The 19,416-nt window shown below is 35.4% G+C and overlaps 1 pseudogene; it reads right to left on the minus strand.

Annotated features, from left to right (window-relative positions):
* Positions 1-5,293: 5,293 nt before the first annotated feature.
* The window catches only part of LOC141401818 (fatty acyl-CoA reductase wat-like), a 39,181-nt pseudogene continuing 25,058 nt past the window's right edge, over positions 5,294-19,416 (minus strand).

Genomic DNA, 19,416 nt, shown 5'->3' on the forward strand with positions numbered 1-19,416 from the left:
TTCTGAGATATCGCGCGATGAATTTTTTGAATTTTCGTCTATGATGCTTGAGAAAATAGCTTTATATCTCTGTTTGCCGTTATTGTAGCTTCGTTTTGAGATTACATGTCTTCAGTCAAATCGAATGCCGAATATTTTTGTAGAACATTTCATTCTTCTAACTCAATTCCTTTCATGTCCTTTTCGTCCTTTCTTTCTTGAACCGTAGTAAAAGTACCACAAGATGAGATTTTAAAGCATCCAAATATTCCACAAAAATATTGCTCAGTGAATTTTGGGAACGGTTCTCATTGACAACTAATCGATATTGTCACGTTTTCATTGTCCTTTTTGACATTTACCCGGTTTTTGTTCAGAAAAAAACCTATGTTCTGTTTTTCTGTATATTCGTTACTTGTTATGTATTGGTAGGTAGACATACCCTTTGGTTATCGCTTATATTGACATCTGAAATATTTACCATATATAGCTCCCGATATGCTGAACACGTTAATGACAAATTTTCTTGGAGAATAGATCCGGTTATTTAATATTTTGAACCGGATATAGCGATATAAAACCAGGATTTTGTACCGATTTTAATTTACCGATTAAGCTTATATGTATACCATTAAAAAGCTAATAAGATTGCCAATCAGGGAAAATAAATTTTTTGACAGCATCTTACCTGAGTTCGGTGCTAAAACAAAAAAACCCGTATTCTTGAACCGTTTTTAAGGAAAAATATCACTGCGCGTAAATATGAAGATCAAAGCTTGGTGGGTGAAATATTATTTTTGCCGTTGAAAGTCGATGAAGTTAATATTATGAACCCGGAAGGACAGTTATGCCGTAGGTCAAACTTGAAATTGTTGAATTCTCCTTAGATTCTACAAAACCTGTCAATATATCTGTGGCATCCTGTTATTAAGCAGGAACTGGTGTTGCTGCAAGTTGTGCAGCTGACTCTATAACATTGTCTGCAACATTCTCCTCATCTTCCTTAGTGGACTTGGCCGAGGTCTGTATGATGTCTAGCACATAGTCAGTCAAGGTCAGATTAATTAATACGGGGCGTACGCCCTTGTTTTGCTCTTCAAAGTCTTTCAAAGTGGTTGGCGTCTTTTTTATTTGGGATGATGACTTCTATTTTGTTTTTCAACATAGTCAGGCTTAATCCCATAGTAGTTGTGTGGGCACCGTCAAGAATATATGGTTTACAGCTGTAAAATACGCAATAGCAACTAATTAGTTATGTGTTTTCCGTTGAGACTCAACGAACGCACAGCAGTGGGAAAGAGTTGTTGTTTTTTTTTTTTTGAAGGTGAAGTTGCTCGAGTTTAGGTAGTGCCAAAGAAATTCTCGATCAGAGTGTTTCTTTGGACACGTATCTATTTGAGCGAACAATTAACACTTGGGTACAAAAACTTCCTTGTTGAAAACAAGAAAGAAGGGAAGTGATGAGGATCTGTGGCGAGATCCGAAACTTTAGTCTTCCTTGCCTTACCCCTTGGTAAACATTGCCAATTTTTTCCAATAATAAATTAAAGTTGTTTTAATAAAATATTAAAATAACGACTATGGATTAAACCGGACTATCTTGAATAGCAAAATAAATCAAGAAAAAAGTATCAGTCGGCTTTGCCGACAGAGATATACCCTCAGCCTGTGTGGATGAAACACTTTTTCCCCAAAAAAAATATATGTATTTATTGGGGTTTCCAAAATTTTGGGCGTATGGACCGACAAAGATATGGATTGGATTAAAGCTCAAAAATTTGGGGGGATATCGATAGATAGGGCTTTTGTAACATACTTGCCTACGTAAAACATAATATCGCTGTAAACTAGGAAAAGCTTCGGTACAAATTTCCAAATGTTGAACATTAGTGTGGGTGGTACCCCACGGATTGGACCGATAGGGCCCACATTTGAACATAAACTAAGTTTGGACAAAATATTTAGACATCCAAAGTATGGACCAAATCGGTTGCTGCGTTTATGAGATATCACACGTACCATTTTAGCGAACATTTTCGAACTTTTGTACCGAAAGGAGTGGACCTATAAGCACTACCTTCGAATTTCATCTAATATTCGAAGAAATATTACGATATCCAAAGTGTGGATGAACGCAGTACTCGGTTCAAGCTCTGAAGCAACTACATATGGTGGTATAGGGATTTTACACGTTTCGGCCTGTTTTGTCAAGAAGTAAGGACTTGTCCCTGAAAAATCTTTTACAGTCGTTATTATGCAGCGAATGGAAGTTGCTTCAAAATAAATCAAAGTGATTCGAGAGCAGGTCTTAAAGTGAATTTGTGTAGGAGGTACCCGAAGGGCGTCCCAATTAGAATGCAATTTTTAAATTTTAAATAAAACACAGTTATTTAAAAAAATTTTGAAAATTTATTATATCGTAAAGTAGACAGAATGAGGTTATGTTTGGAATAAGATATCGTGCAGATGGCCGCCGCGGCTTTGCTGGCACACGCGCGGTCTTTTAATGACATTTTCTATGACGGTTTTACATAAATGCTGCGGTATTTCATTAATGCAGCGTCCAGTTTCCTCTTTTCTTCAGCAATTGAATTGTTTCTCTGGCTGTATGACATGTGCCGCCGTCTTGTTGAAACCACATGCCCTCCACATTCATTTCTTCAATTCTAGGCAAGAAAAAATTGGTTATCATTTCACGATACCGAACCCCATTGACTGTTTGCGCTTGATCTGCCTCATTTACATAAAAAAGGTGCAATGATTCCTCCAGCCCAAAACCGCATCACACAGAGACACGTTGAGGATGCATTTGTTTCTCGTGAATCACTCGAAAATTTTTCTTACCCCAAAGCGACAATTCTGCCTATTCGGCAAAATCAGCATTTTCATGTTGTCTCCCCAATACTAATAAGAATGCGTTGTTCATTCGTGTTGCGCTCCATTTTTACTAAGCTCGTACCTTCTACTAGCAAACAATATCAATTGTTTAAATGTCAAAAATTGCGTTCTAGTTGGGACACACTTTACAAGGATGTGCAAAGTATGGATGAAATCGGTCACTCCCTTCAAGAGTTATCGTACGCACAATTTTTGTGAACATTTTTGAACTTTTGTGTGAAAGAGTGGACCAATATAGCCCATATTCGAACTTAAACTAAGTTTGGACAAAATATTACGAAAGCCAAATTTCGGACCTAATAGGTTGATCCGCTCGAGAGTTATCGTGCGCTCCAGCCAGTCAGACAGACAGACAGACGGGCGGACATGGCTAAATCAACTCCAAATTGTCTGAAACACATTTCGTCCAAACATACTTGGAGTCTAAAACCATTATTTCGATGAGGCACATTTTGCCCGTATGAAAATGTGCATACCACCGTTAGCATAAATGCTGAGGGTATAAAAAAGTCCTCAATAGTCATGGGAGTCATGCGTAGGTCATTCCATTCCATAGTGTCGGTTCTGTCAGCTGAAGACAGGTTTGCACCATTCATGTCCATAGAGATTTTCGGGTCGTTAACTATCTTATGAGTATCTTGCAAGTGCATTATAACATGAACGGATGTAGGGCATCCACACTTATTTCAACCGGTTAACAGTAGCTTAATATCTTCGACAGAAGGTTTGTTGTTACATAAACTCTAGCCGGCGGTAATGGATTATTTGGGACTTGGACCGCAACTTTTTCTTTTTAACGTCCTGAAATTGTGAATCAGTTTCTTAGTTCACTTTTTATATAATTCAATGTATGATTTGCAAAACTCCCTTGATTGACTTTGTACTGTGGAGAAGTCAAGGTGTAGATATGTTGTATGCGTTTTACTTACCTAATTCTCTTATCTGCACATGAAGTCTAACTTGTCTTTATATTGCATATTAAAGTTAAACTTTTCTTGACTTGTTTCTAAATCACAAAAACGTTGAGCTGTTTTATATATTAAGCGACTTTGCGTACTTTCCCTAATACTACCACATTCGTACATATTGTCTCGATAATTAAAATATGTTCAAAAATGTATATAATTCTTATACCATTTAATTTATTGCAACTATTTTCTTTTTAGTTTTATAAGTGTTTCTCTAACAAAGAAAGAAAAAAACTTCCATTAATTATAGTCTAATGGTTATAGAGCGGACATAAATACTTACTTATCAAAGATTCATGGACATCTTAATAAAGAATACTCATGAACATTTTGAAAGATTAAAAATACATTTATTCTTGTTTTCTCATAATTACAGCACACAAAGTCTAATAATTTATAGTTGAAGCAGATAGGTACTTCAAAGGGCAAGGACGACCGACTATTAATAATGATGGTCATTATAGGCTACAACATCACAATTATCATCATTAGGAAAGACTTCGAAGTGAGTGTAAACCGTAAATGTATGTTTTCTTGTCAGTGTTTACCACAAACAAGAAAGACTTTTAGTTGTAACACCTCATTTCCCTCTTTTCCCTTTCTGTGTGTTTTTTCTCTTTACGCTTCGAATGTGTTTGAAGTTGCAGTTGTTGTTGAGGATTTGTGGTATTATTATAAGTTATGTTACATAGAATTTAAATTTTCAGTTTTGGTATAGTTTTAAGATGTTTAAAATAAAATTTAACCAGATACATTAGAGTAATAGATACTTCTATACCAACTTACAAAGCTCTATCTTAAAAATTGCGAGCTGTATCTTGATTTCAACAGACGGATGGACGGACAGACGGACATGGTTATATCGACTTATAATTTTACCCTGACCAAGAATATACATACTTTATAGGGTGTCCGACGAATATTTCGATGTGTTACAAACGGAATACCGAATTTGATTATACCCTCCATACTATGTATGGTTAAGGGTATAAAAATGTTAGGAAAACTACAAGAAACAAATATCTAAAATACATTGATTATGTAACTCAACCTAGGAAGCGTAGAGTTACATTATCAATACTTTTTCCCTAAAAATTTGTTTATGACAGTAATATATGTATGTATTAGATAACCATACATATTTTATACCTAACCGTAAAACGCGAAGTTCAACGCAAATCCAATGTCGCATTGTTATCATTCTTTTCATGTTTATTCCTTGGCCTATATACGAGTGTGTATATGACAAAAGTTTCCTTGACTTAAAACGTCATACATATCACAATGAAATAAATATCTTCTTTTTGTAAGGAGAAAAATTGCCACAAATAAGAAAGCAATTAAAATGTAATTAAAAACTACTAAAAATCCAAAGAATTTCAATGAATTATCCGCAAACAACATCTTACCTTCGATATACAGTTTTGCATTTTTCCTTGAAGACATATTTACGAACGAAAATAATATGTCCAATTGATGGTGATTATGTTGAATTGCAAATATTGTTTCTCTTTACCCGTCAATAGTTCATCCAATTCGCTGACATTACCACTGGCAAATGACCATTGCTTTAGGCCAAACCAGGACATCATATAAATAATTTTGTAATCATTGCTTAGGATTTTATGTATCTGAAAAAAGTACAAAATTGGGTTAGTATAGCTCGCTTTATGCCTATTGAAGCGCATTGAGCGCTTCACTGACTCTCAAGCTGCACACGTTGTGTACTTACATGCGTTTTTGACCTGTAATTAGGGCAATAAAATCCAATATGTAAGCCGGTAAACGATGCAGTACAATGGAGCCAGCATAGTGTAATGGCATCCATGGTATTATAATGTATGAGAAACACCTGGCTACCAACAAACACATCATCATCAGCAGCAGTATTGTGATAGTAAAACGATAGGGTTTAAAAATTGCAGTAGAAAGAACAAATTAAAACAAGTGACAGTATTAGCCTGGGGTGGGCTGACTATTTTATGCCATTTTCTGTAAGGTGATTTTCTATCCAATACGAACCCGAGTTCGGAAATAAATCAAATCTCCAATGTACAGTGAAACAATTGAACACGTTTAGACATTATCTTAATCCTAAATAAAATAATTATTTTATTTATTTTTAATTTTCTTTTTACGTCCTGAAATTCTTACTACGCTTTTTATACATGTTCAACTTCTTGTTTAACTAATTTGCAATACCCCTTTGATTATTACACAATAGAGCATTAAAAGTTTTTATTTACTGATAATACCAAATTCAAAGTTACAATTTAGTTACTATAAATGTTTCAGACAAGGCTGCAGTCTGTTGTGTGATATAGAAATATTTAATGGCCATGTCGTATCCATTTTAGGCCATCTTCCAGTTACAACGCCATGTCCTATTTTCGAACAGTTTTTAGTATTGTTCTATCTAACGATTACTGACTCTCTTGATTTGGAAAAATCAACCCACTCTATTACACATGTAAGTATCACAATTTTGGCTTAGTTTCATCTATAAACATAATTTTGAACCACACATTTGTGTTTCTTTTTTTGGTTCAGGTTTTTGTGTGATGTTATCTTTAGCAATTATTTGTTAGTGGTTAGATCTAGGGTATATCATGCATGTGTGTTCATTCTATTGGTTATAGATTCAATGGATATGATATTGTACATAAAGTTATTGGCAAAGTATTTGTGATTGTTTTTAGATAATTTAACACAAAATGTATCGTTTTAACTTTGGCAAGTATTATCGAAAATTTGAGGTTATGTTTCGTCATTTAACTGTTTAATCGAACGCTTTATTTAAAAATTGAATGTTTGTTTTTAATTTACAACTTACCACAATACTTTATCGAATGGTTCATGGAAACGTTTACGAGATAAATGCATACATTGCACAGTGGATCCACCCATTGGCCGATATTAATTTAGTTCCCATAGGATATTAGCTTATGTTACACATTTTTTAATTTTTGAGTAAAATTTTAAACTGTTTTAAATTGTTAAAGAAATATGTAAAGTAATTGAAGCTTTACAGAGAATTATTTAACTACATTGGTATACTTATTGTCCAACATATTTGAAAATATAAAAATAATGAACAAGTTAGGCTTTTAGAGCAATTTTATGCATAGTTCTTGTTAAGTTTTAAGGTGTTGTTTAAGCGTTTAATCGGAATTTTAGTCTGACTGTAAGTGTTACTGAGGTCAGAACAATACTTTTATTTGTATCTATTGAACGTTTGTAACATATTACGTCCAATTCTTTGGCTTATAAACAACAACCAGAAAAAAAAACATTTTTGCGGATATAGCTGCGAAATGGAAATTTCTTCGAATTTCAGTTGTCAATTTAATAAAATTCAAAGTTTAGAGTGCAGTTGCATAATTTATTTGCAAAAGCCAGAAGTCTGGGTTTTGAAAAACATATGATCGTAGGGATTTGGTCCATATCAGTATGATGGATACTGATGTATTCAAGTTATAACGGGCGGTATCATTGGAAATTTTGGATTCTATAAACTTAAAAAGTTTTAGAAAGCTCATCAAATGATAACTAAACACCAAAATTGAGTATATAGACACTTCCAGAAAAACGAAATGAATGAGCTATAAGTAATTGCAAATAAATACTTAATTTTAATTTCAAAAAAAATTCTCTCGTAAGTGTAAATCCTATTACCAAAGAAGAAGTCATATATGCAGTAAAATCGTTAAAGGACAAAAAAGCCGTTGGTCCAGATGAAATTCCCGCCGAAATGCTCAAATTAATCGATGAAAACAATATACAATTGTTTGTGAAACTGTTCAATAATATATACGAGACAGGACAATATCCGCGAGATTGGTTGAAATCTACATTTGTCCCCATACCAAAGAAAGCAAACGCCAGAAAGTGCAACGATTATAGATTAATTAGCCTAATGAGCCACGCCTTAAAAGTATTCCTACGTATAATTCACAAAAGAATATACCCCAGATGCGAGGCAGCAATGGGAGAAACGCAATTTGGATTTAAAGAGGGAATGGGAACTCGAGAAGCACTAGTTGGTGTTCAAGTGCTAATCCAAAAGTGTCGCGATGTCCAAAAAGACGTATTTATGTGTTTTGTAGACTATGAAAAGGCTTTTGACACTGTTAAACACGACAAGCTAATGGAAATTCTGACATCCATAGGCATTGAAAACAATGACATAAGATGCATAAAAAATCTATACTGGAACCAGACAGCATCAGTAGAAGTATCCGGTGAAACTACAGATGAAGTAGTAATATCAAAAGGTGTTCGACAGGGGTGCATACTTTCACCATTATTGTTTAATGTATATGCTGAACAAATATTTCGAGAATGCGTAGAAGGAAAAAGGATTGGGATACAAATACATGGACAATTCATTAACAATATTCGATACGCTGATGACACCATGATAATAGCGAGTTCTTTAGTTGGACTCCAAAGTCTCTTAAGTTCCCTCAACGAGATAAGTAATTCATACGGATTATACATTAATCTTAATAAGACAAAATATATGATCGTTAGTAAAAGTACCAATTTCTACAACTCCACACTAAAAATCCGTGAATCAGAAATAGAGAGAGTAAAATCATATAAATACTTGGGAGCACAAAAAAATGAGCAGTGGCAATCTTCTAATGAAATACGATGTCGTATAGAAATGGCGAGAGAAGCGTTTCTCAAATACAAAAAAGTACTAAGCAGCCACGACATCAACATTGAGCTTAAAACCCGCTTTATCAAGTGCTATGTATGGTCTGTTCTATTGTACGGGGCTGAAACATGGACTGTAAAATCAGCAGACGAGAAGAAATTGGAAGCATTTGAAATGTGGGCATACCGACGTGTGCTCAAAATTCCATGGACCGATCGAGTGTCAAATGCCGAAGTTCTGCGAAGAATGAATGTACAACGGCAGCTAATTAAAACCATCAAAACCCGGAAAGTTTCCTATTTGGGACATTTGATGAGGAACAACAAATATAAGATCCTGCAGATCATTCTCAAATCCCAAGTTGAAGGAAGACGTGGTAGAGGTCGAAGAGAATTGTCCTGGCTAAAAAATATTCAAGACTGGACCGGATACCGCGATGAACTCAGTCTTCTAACAGCGGCTAAAAACCGACAATTATCGCTTTCCACATAAACTATATATTTGCAAGAACAATGTAATAAAATGTAATATTGTATGATCGCTTAACATCCGGATAACGGATATGCAAATAAAGAAGAAGAAAAAAAATATTTTAAATAAAATTTCCTAAAACGTGCAATTTTGTTGCAAATGTATTGGCCACCGCTGTATTACATATTATATCCAATCGGAAACAGTTTCTTCTTTGTCAAAATCTCAACAAGTACCACATGACTTTGCGGACAGGAATATACCCTGAGCCTGTGCGAACTGAAACTTTCATCTATAGACAGATCGAATAGCGGCTTCACAGCCAAAATCCTTAAACCCAAAAACTATGCATTAGGAGATTTTCAGAAATGTTTAGCCATTTTCGGACGTATGAACATGCAAACAAAATATGGATTTGTATCATTGTGTTGCGGAGGAGGTATAGAGAAATGGACCGGACCGACATAGTTCATTTTGGAAGTAGATCTTATTTTGGGAGTCATTCCTTTTAAAAGATATAGCGCCCACCAGTCATTTCAGTTCGCCACAGTATAATTTTCACCTTTTGACTCTAATGTCAGGAAATATGTACTTGCCCACGAAACACAAGGAATACCTTCAGTAAAAATTTCTAAAGATCCTCAAATATACATCAAACTGCACTTAAACAACTATTTTAAAGGTTTGTGAGGGAGGTACCCCCGTATGGCCCATTTTCGAGCAAAAACTAAGTTTGGAAAAAAAATATTACTAAATCCAAAGTTTGGACCAAATCTGTTGCTCCGTTCAAGAAAACTCGCGCATACCACTTTAGCTAAAATTCTTCGAATTTTGTATGTATAAGGCTCGCTGAAATATTGCGATAAACAAAGTTGGGACCAACGCAGTATCCGGTTCGAAAGTTGTCGTGCGCATTAGCAACTACACACGATTGCATTAGGTGTTCTTTATAGCTTTCGGGCCATTTTCTCTGGAAGTATAGACTTGGCTCTGGAAAACTTGTACGGTAGTAATAGGAGCCCCGGGAACACTCATTGCAAAAAAGCAAAGCATTTCCAGAGAGTTTTTTTATTTATTAATTTATTTATTTCATATTTTTACTTATAACTAAATTATTAGCAAAAAGGAAGTGAAGCCATGACCATTGAGGTCTTAAGCCTACACAACATATCCAGAGAGGTTTTAACTGCACTTCGCTTAAAATTTTTGAAATACTCTGCGGAAGTTTGCCGAATGAGTAGATCGATATGGCCCATCTTCGAAGTTGATCAAAATATCACGAAGGCTAAATTTTGGACCGAATCGGTTGATCTGTTTGAGAATTATCGTGCCCTACAGGCATCTACACAGACGAACGGACATAGATAAGTCGACTCCAAGTTTTCTGAAACAGATTTCTTCCAAACATTTTCGCCCTAAAGTCATTATTTCGATGAGGCACATTCTGGCTAAAGGCTGAGAGAGTATAAAAAAAATTAGATTGGAAAAAATTTTCTTTAAGGATTTTTGCTAAAAGAATGTACACATGTATAGACCTTGGATTGGGCAACATAATTTCATTTTTAAAGAAGTTAAGACTGGATTCCAAAGTTTCCTTTGTTCCTGATAAATTTATGAGAAGATCCAGAATTTCTATAAGTGAAGTCCGACGATTGTACGCCAAAATTAGTCTATTGACAGATGCACGATTTGGCGACAGAATTTGCCATTTAGATAACTGCGATTAGGTGCTAGAATTTCTTGATGCATAGACTAACTATTGCTCAGCATTAGTTCTCGGCCTTCAGAAATTCTTTGTGATAAGAAGACATCGGATTTTTGCATATTTTTGAAAATTATAATGTTAAGATATTTGAAAATTAAATGTTATGATATTTCTAAGGTTTTCCGTTGTATTCGCTTTCTTTGGTCTTACCGAAGTGATATCACTGAATTTCATAACATTCACTGTAGTTGAGAATTATTTGATAAATGATACGCCCAAAAATATGTGGGATTATTAATATATTCATTGTTTTGACAATATATTAACTGTGACATATTGTCAAAAAAGTTATAAAAACAAGATAAACAAGTCTTACGCCATTTGAATTAAAAAATAGTAATGAAAATCATTTCATCAGTAGAATAGGTCTAAAATAAGGTTTACATCTTTGCTAAATAAGACATTTTCGCTAACACGAATTTTCAAAATTGTGTTCAGGTGGGCCTATTTTTGCATCATAAGATAATCGGGACCTTTGTTCATGTCATTTTGTATTAACAGCATAAAACAATTCTTACCGTATACCCCCTCCCGAGGGGAAAGGGGGGAGAATGTTACGCTCGTGGTTTCTTAAAACACTCTTCGCAGCAGCACAAAGCTGTAACCAGCGCATTGGCTTGATATTTACACGGGAAATATTTTTGGCCACTTTCTCCATAGAAGTGGATCCACTGTGCATTGGTCCCATGTTAAGTTATTGCGATCAAAAATGTAATTTCATACCGCTATTTCTCATCATACACTGTCGCTCACTTGAAGACCCCCCTGCAAAATTTTTTTCAACCTCCATTTTTTCCGAATTATACAAAATATGAAGTTTTGAATTGATAATTAGTAATGCGTTCCAGTACCATAAAAACACATTCATCGCTACAGAAACAATTTAGAAGATGGTCTTCCATTCAATAGACGGAAAACTATAGTTATATAGTTATGCAATTGTTTACTTAATGAGGAGAGTCCTAAATAATTATGAAGGACTTGGGCGTTAATTTCTTTCACCCTGAAGGCGCACGACAATTTACAAAGGAGTTCTAAAACAGGCATTTCCAGTGGTGAGAAGCATTTTCGGATGTCCCGAGTGGCAATTTCATCACGATTTTATAAACTTCTGTACACTTCGAGTCATCAAAAAGTAAATTTTTGAAAATAAATTGGGATATCCTGGAGGGGCCGCTATATTCTGCAGTAGCAAATATTCTCTAAAATGTATGCGTAAATTATACGACTAAAAGGAGACAGAACGCTTCCAAAAATAAACTAGTTGAAAGAAAAAAGCAAGCTTTGTTAGGCATAACACCTGATTATTTAAAGAATCCTTGCCGAAGAAGGATCTACAGGTGTATCCTTAATCAGGAGGAATATACTTTTACTGAATATTACTGAAAGTACTTCGATTTCAATATAGAGTGAATATGCATCGATATTCTAATAAAATCTTTCTGTATTCCCAAGTTTTAAAGGCGGTTCTATACAAATGAGCCAAATGTTCTACTTCAATTTTTGACTTTATTTTGTTTTCCTTGTATAATTTCTATACAAATTGGATATCAATGCAAATGAATGACTTAATTTACTCCAAACACACGAAGCAAAATATGATAAAACTTAAAAAGTTCATATCTTGTATAATTCGGAAAAAATAGAGATAGAAAAAAATGTTGGAAGGGGGTGGTTCTATTCAAGTAAGAGGCAGTGTATGTCTGTTTTTGAAAATTCAAATCTGAAAGAAGAGTGTAAAATCACTTTAATTGTTTAACAGTGTATTTATTTATAGTTTTTCGCACCACCTTGAAACATCCTAGGCATCAGATATCATGGCATTAACACAATAATCTGCCGGCACCATATTTGCTTTACATTGGGCATTTCCATAAAAACAACGCACCAAACCTCTGTCAGACTATGTACACAATCCAGGGGGTCCATATACATTGTCAGTCCAACCGGAATGGAATCTTGGTATATTGACATAACTTGAAATTAAATATTGGAATGAAGGAGTAATTAGAAATTCCTATGAATTTTTATTAAAATCTAGTAAGCAAGACCTGTGCACAAACTTGTAACGGATCGATTTGTATACACTCAGCATTTATTCTAACGAGGGTATATACAGTGCATACACGTATACACGTAGTGCTGCCAGTCTGTATACTGTACCGATCTTTGCGTAATAAGTGGCGTACTTCAAGGATTTTGCCATATTGGTGTTGCGTAAAGAATAATATTTTTGGTAACTCCTGCCAGATTTTTTCTCTTTAAGTATCTTGGACCGCTTTACAAGTGTTTCCAGATTTCGGCGTTACGTAATTCAAATGCTCCTTTAATGATAGACGATTGTCTATAAAAACGCCTAGGTATTTTAGGCTTTTCGCTGCGATTTGGATATTTATCCTTTCCACTACTCTACGACTGAATACGGCTTCGGTTTTTTTGGTCGGCCAATGTCAGGCCTTGTGAAAACAGCCATATTCTAATGCACTATATGCTGGCTTCTTAGATTTTTCTTGCTTCTTCGGTTGTTTTTATTACAAGTGCAATATCATCTGCAAACCCAATAATGTTAGCCTCCTCTGGAAGTTTTAGCGTTAACAACGGATCCTTGAGGTACTGCCCCTGTTATTTGACATTCCTGGGTTTTTTTGTGTCAGATCCAGCATGGATTTTATGGCCCAATCTAAACATGGTTAAATATTGACTTTTTAAAACAATTCTGGGCTACATCTCGGAAAGCAATGCGAATCTTCATTTGACCTCTGACGCAAATTTGTAGATAAAGACAAGAATAACCTATTTGGAGAATAATAAATAAGTAAGCATTTTAGAGTTTCAGAATGTTCTGAAGAATTGCTAAGAACATTATTTGGAAGATTTTTGGAAAAGGTTACTTGGTTCAACTCCCAACAGCTTAGCTGATACTGACCAGAATTTCTTTCTTATATAGTTTGTTCAAAAGATAAGTTCAACTAGTTTAGGGCTACAATATTGCCAAAGACAACAAGGCCAAATTCCTATTCGTTTCTGAGATAAAGGCCCGATAAATGCGAAAAACTGTAGTTTTAGCCCGGTTTAGATGAGGCCATAAAATCCGAACTGGACCTGACAGGACAAAACCCAACTAGGGTTTTTGTAGTCTAAATATATACTTTCAAAAAATGCATACTAGAAGTTGTTTGCATTTTCAGTGTTGCAAAGTGTAATGCTCTCAAGGAGTTTTCAGCATGTATCTATAATACATAGTGGGAGGTATGATGAGCTTTTAGAACACAGTTGGGAATTCCATCGAGGCCTGGCGCGTTGGAGTCATCGAATTTCGAGACAACAAGATTTATCTTCTCTGATGTAACATGTGGGTAATCATAATGTCCATCAGGATCTATGTTGCCCTTGTTGTTAGCGCTTGGTGGGGAAAAAGGCGATTCATAATATTTTTTAGTGTTTTAGCATCCGTAGATGTATTTGAGCCGAAGCATTTAAGTTTCTTGGTCACAATCTACACAAAATAGATAGATAGGCTAATCCAAGCAGCTGGTTTTCTACATCATCACAAGTAGTTAGAAATCATGCTCTTTTGCTCCATTGTATTGCTTTTTGAGGGCTTTCTTCTTCATCAAGAGAATATGTCTATAAGCTTCATTATCGTCTCTTTCTCATTATTTTACAAACCGTCTTCTAGCACGAAGGCAGTCTTTGTGTAGTTCAGCAATATCAGCGTTCCACCAATATACTGGGAGTTTGCTAATTCCTCGTTTTCTCTTTCGCATGGATGCGTTTGCATGCCTGTGTTGCCTGAAGAATGAGCTTTTCAGCCATATTTTCCGGAGTTCCTTGCAGTTCTGCACCTTCCATACATAGGTCGAATATACTTTATCAAAGAGTCTTTTTTCCAACCATATATTTCAGGCGATCAAACCGATCTTCTTGCTGCTGTCATCTCATTATGGGTAATGATTATAGGGTTATGATCACTATTGGTGAATATGTCCGTGATTTGCCAGTTAAACTGATTATAGTTGTTTGTACTGACGAACGCGATGTCGATTATGGAACTTCCAAAATTTCGGCTGAATGTTGGGTTACTCCCCGTGTTTAAAACTTCCACGTCTAATTGGGCAAACGATTCTAAAAGTATTCGTCCCCTTTCATTTGTTTTTGGACAGCCCCATTCTGTGGCCCAAGCATTAAAGTCGCCCGCTATCAAAATTGGTTTTTCAGATGCAGCATCATTTGCTAGATTGGTAATAATGTTTTTGTACACTTCGACATCATATCATGGAGGTATGTAACAACTGTAGACTATCTAGTCCGGTCAAAATAGACATGCGTATAAGGGGGAAATAGCAAAAATTCCCACAAAGCTGAATTTTGGTGGAGAGCTAGGGTTGGCCATTAGAAGCAACGCCCTAAAAGTCCCCATCGATCCCATGTGTGCAAAACAAGTTATTCGGGGTCAAAGGTCATTTTTGGAGGCATTATTCAGTTTTTTTTTTAATTTTTCTCAAAAACGGTAATACTTAGCAAAAGCCCGCTTAAGTAAAAGTTGTAGATTCAATAATTGTCTACAAGATTGGTCCTTATGATTCTTAAAAAAGACTTACCATTTTCGAGATATCTCGATCTAAAGGTCAAATAAAAAATTAGCTGCGTAAGTACATTATGAGGCGAACCGGTTAAAGTAACGACACTATGTGTTAGATACTTCCGTAAGCTTACAAACGATATCCACTTTGCAGTAATCTGTACAGTAGAACCGGGTCTAACCCGGTTTTTAGATTTGGCCTTTCGGGTCTAATAACCGGCGAACTGGATCCGCAACCGTTGAAAATTATACATTTCCGTAATCAGCGCAACAAAACCTACCTTCGGACAAAACTTGAAAAAAATCGGAGAGTTTTCGTTGGGTTCGTTCCCGTTGGGCTTTCGATTATACATGTGGGTTAAATGGGCTATTTTTGCATAAAATGACTCTAACATTGAATAACTCTACTAAACACACTCCGATTTTTTTGGAATTTTTTTTAGAAGATAGCTATAATTTCGCTCTTCAAGAAAATATATATATATTTTTGGGGGACAGACTCGATTACTTCGCTTATTTTAGCCGGTTCGTCTGAATATGTGCATATTTCCCTTATAAGTGCATAAAAATCATGTGTTTTTAGAACAGCTATATCTCAAGAATGGTTCCTTCTAAGAAAAAAATTATAAGAGTCAAACTTGTAGATAATTTTTCTGTCTACAATATTTATTTTAGTCACTTTTTGATTAGATCAACCGTTTTCAAAAAATAAATCCGAAAACATAAAAACCCTTAAATTTTGACCTTTGACCCCGAATAATTTTTTTGCGCACATGGGATCGATGGGGACTTTTAGGACGTTGCTTCTAATGGCAAACCCTAGCTCTCCATTAAAATTCAGCTTTGTGGGAATTTTTGCTATTTCAATGTCTATTTTGAGCGGACTAATCAATCCGGCAACAACATTTTGCGTTGGTATCGCATATCCAATTTGATGATATGGCAAACCCTAGCTCTCCATTAAAATTCAGCTTTGTGGGAATTTTTGCTATTTCAATGTCTATTTTGAGCGGACTAATCAATCCGGCAACAACATTTTGCGTTGGTATCGCATATCCAATTTGATGAGCTAATGTTCTTGTATGGCTCGCTAATAACACTGTGACACAAAATGGAGGTGAAAATCTGGGGCAGAGATAATTCCTTTTGGGAATGAAAGCTCTTGGTGAGTATATTAAGAATTCCGAAGGACAGATCCGCCGTGAGTCGAATTTCCGAGTTATGGCGTGATGAAGTTTCTGCTGTACACCCTGTAAGCATCTAAAATTAGCGTTATATCTTTGTTAACTGTTGTTTTAGCTTATTTATGAGATGACTTGTCTTCAGTCAAATCGAATGAGGATTATTTTCGTAGAGCATTTCGATCTTCTAACTCGCTTCCTACAATATTCTTTTCGTCCCTTACTTTAAGAACCTCTATAAAAGTACCACAAGATGACGTTTTTCAGCTTCGAAATGTTCTGCAAAAATTCCGCTCAGAAAATTTTAGGAACGACTCTCATTGACAACTGATGGGTTTTGTCGTGTTTTCATCGTCATTTTTGACATTTACCCTGTTTTGGCTTAGAAAAAACTATGTTTTGTGTTTCTGTTATTCGTTATTTATTGGTTGTTCGAATATACAGAATATACAAAAACACTAAACATTGAAGGAAGGTAGTTAGAAGGTCGAAATGCTTTACGAAAATAATCCTCCATAAATAAGCTAAAACAACAGATTACAAATATATAACGCTAATTTCAGATGCTTTACAGGGTTTTCAGCAGAAACTTCATCACGCCATAACTCGGAAGTTCGGCTCACCACTGATCTGTCCTTCGCGACCTCAGGGGCTTTCATTCCCAAAAGGAGTTATCTCTGCCCCAAAATTTCTGTTCACAGTGTAATTGCTACATCCACTTCTAGTTCTCGGACTGTCTGTTTTAATAATTCTTGGGCAGCTTCACAATGTTTATATTTATTTTTTTTTTTTGATTTTTCAAAATAGTCTGGCTTAATCCCTTTTGTTGTTTTAATATTTAAAACAACAAGTTTATTAGTGGAGAAGGTTTGGCATTGTTCGCCAAGGGGTAAGGCAAGGAAGACTAGTTTCGATCCACGCCACTGGATCTCATCAGTTCCCTTTGTTTCTTATTTGTGGATATTCTCCACCGAAGTTATTTTTCAATAACTTCTTCAACAAGAAACGTTTTATACCCAAACATCAATCGTCAGCTCGAAGTATAAACGTTAACAAAGAAAAGCATTCAATGAGAAGTTTTTCTTTGGTAACCTAACACAACTCCGACGAAAGTGTTTACGAAACAAAGCAAACCTTCTTCCACTCGTATGTGTCGTTGATTTTTCAACAAATGCACATACCCAAATGCTGTTTGGTAGCTTATATACCAACAACACACAAAACCGTGCCAGTGTTTCTTAAATAGAACATTGGTGGCGTTTATTTAATTGGGATAGCTGTTACAATTTTGATTTTTCAAAATAGTTTGGCTTAATCCCTTTTGTTGTTTTAATATTTAAAACAACAAGTTTATTAGTGGAGAAGGTTTGGCATTGTTCGCCAAGGGGTAAGGCAAGGAAGACTAGTTTCGATCCACGCCACTGGATCTCATCAGTTCCCTTTGTTTCTTATTTGTGGATATTCTCCACCGAAGTTATTTTTCAATAACTTCTTCAACAAGAAACTTTTTATACCCAAACATCAATCGTCAGCTCGAAGTATAAACGTTAACAAAGAAAAGCATTCAATGAGAAGTTTTTCTTTGGTAACCTAACACAACTCCGACGAAAGTGTTTACGAAACAAAGCAAACCTTCTTCCACTCGTATGTGTCGTTGATTTTTCAACAAATGCACATACCCAAATGCTGTTTGGTAGCTTATATACCAACAACACACAAAACCGTGCCAGTGTTTCTTAAATAGAACATTGGTGGCGTTTATTTAATTGGGATAGCTGTTACAATTTTGATTTTTCAAAATAGTCTGGCTTAATCCCTTTTGTTGTTTTAATATTTAAAACAACAAGTTTATTAGTGGAGAAGGTTTGGCATTGTTCGCCAAGGGGTAAGGCAAGGAAGACTAGTTTCGATCCACGCCACTGGATCTCATCAGTTCCCTTTGTTTCTTATTTGTGGATATTCTCCACCGAAGTTATTTTTCAATAACTTCTTCAACAAGAAACTTTTTATACCCAAACATCAATCGTCAGCTCGAAGTATAAACGTTAACAAAGAAAAGCATTCAATGAGAAGTTTTTCTTTGGTAACCTAACACAACTCCGACGAAAGTGTTTACGAAACAAAGCAAACCTTCTTCCACTCGTATGTGTCGTTGATTTTTCAACAAATGCACATACCCAAATGCTGTTTGGTAGCTTATATACCAACAACACACAAAACCGTGCCAGTGTTTCTTAAATAGAACATTGGTGGCGTTTATTTAATTGGGATAGCTGTTACAATTTTGATTTTTCAAAATAGTCTGGCTTAATCCCTTTTGTTGTTTTAATATTTAAAACAACAAGTTTATTAGTGGAGAAGGTTTGGCATTGTTCGCCAAGGGGTAAGGCAAGGAAAACTAGTTTCGATCCACGCCACTGGATCTCATTTGAGGTATGTATATCGGCTTCTTTATGAAAGTCGTCAGTAACTTTAAAATAAATTGTCTTTATCGCACGCATCTTTGATTGTATATCTTTGTGAATATTGTTTTTCGATTTAACGAATTCATCCAACTGTGATATCTTTCTTCCCAGCCTCCTTAGATTTTCACTTCCAGAATTTTTATTTTTGGATCCTTCCTCACCTAGACTATTATCAGATACCCCCTTTACAATCACCGAACTTCTTCCATATGGCGAATCTACACTTCCCATATTTTATACTCGTAAACCCGAGCATCTTCCTAGTGGGTTTTCTTCAACTCCTATATTTGTTCTTTTTGTTTCTAGATTTTCTTCAATCATTCTAGTTGTCGTGGTCCCAACTCAAAGTCGCTATCTACGCTCGTAAAATGTGTAATCACGTAAAGATCCCATGGGTCCCTATTTCTAGGTCCATGCGAGGGTTGACGGGAGACCCTTATGAGA

The sequence above is a fragment of the Musca autumnalis genome, unplaced genomic scaffold (assembly GCF_047663935.1).
Source record: "Musca autumnalis isolate F117 unplaced genomic scaffold, ASM4766393v1 scaffold_4, whole genome shotgun sequence".
Taxonomy (NCBI): Eukaryota; Metazoa; Arthropoda; class Insecta; order Diptera; family Muscidae; genus Musca; species Musca autumnalis.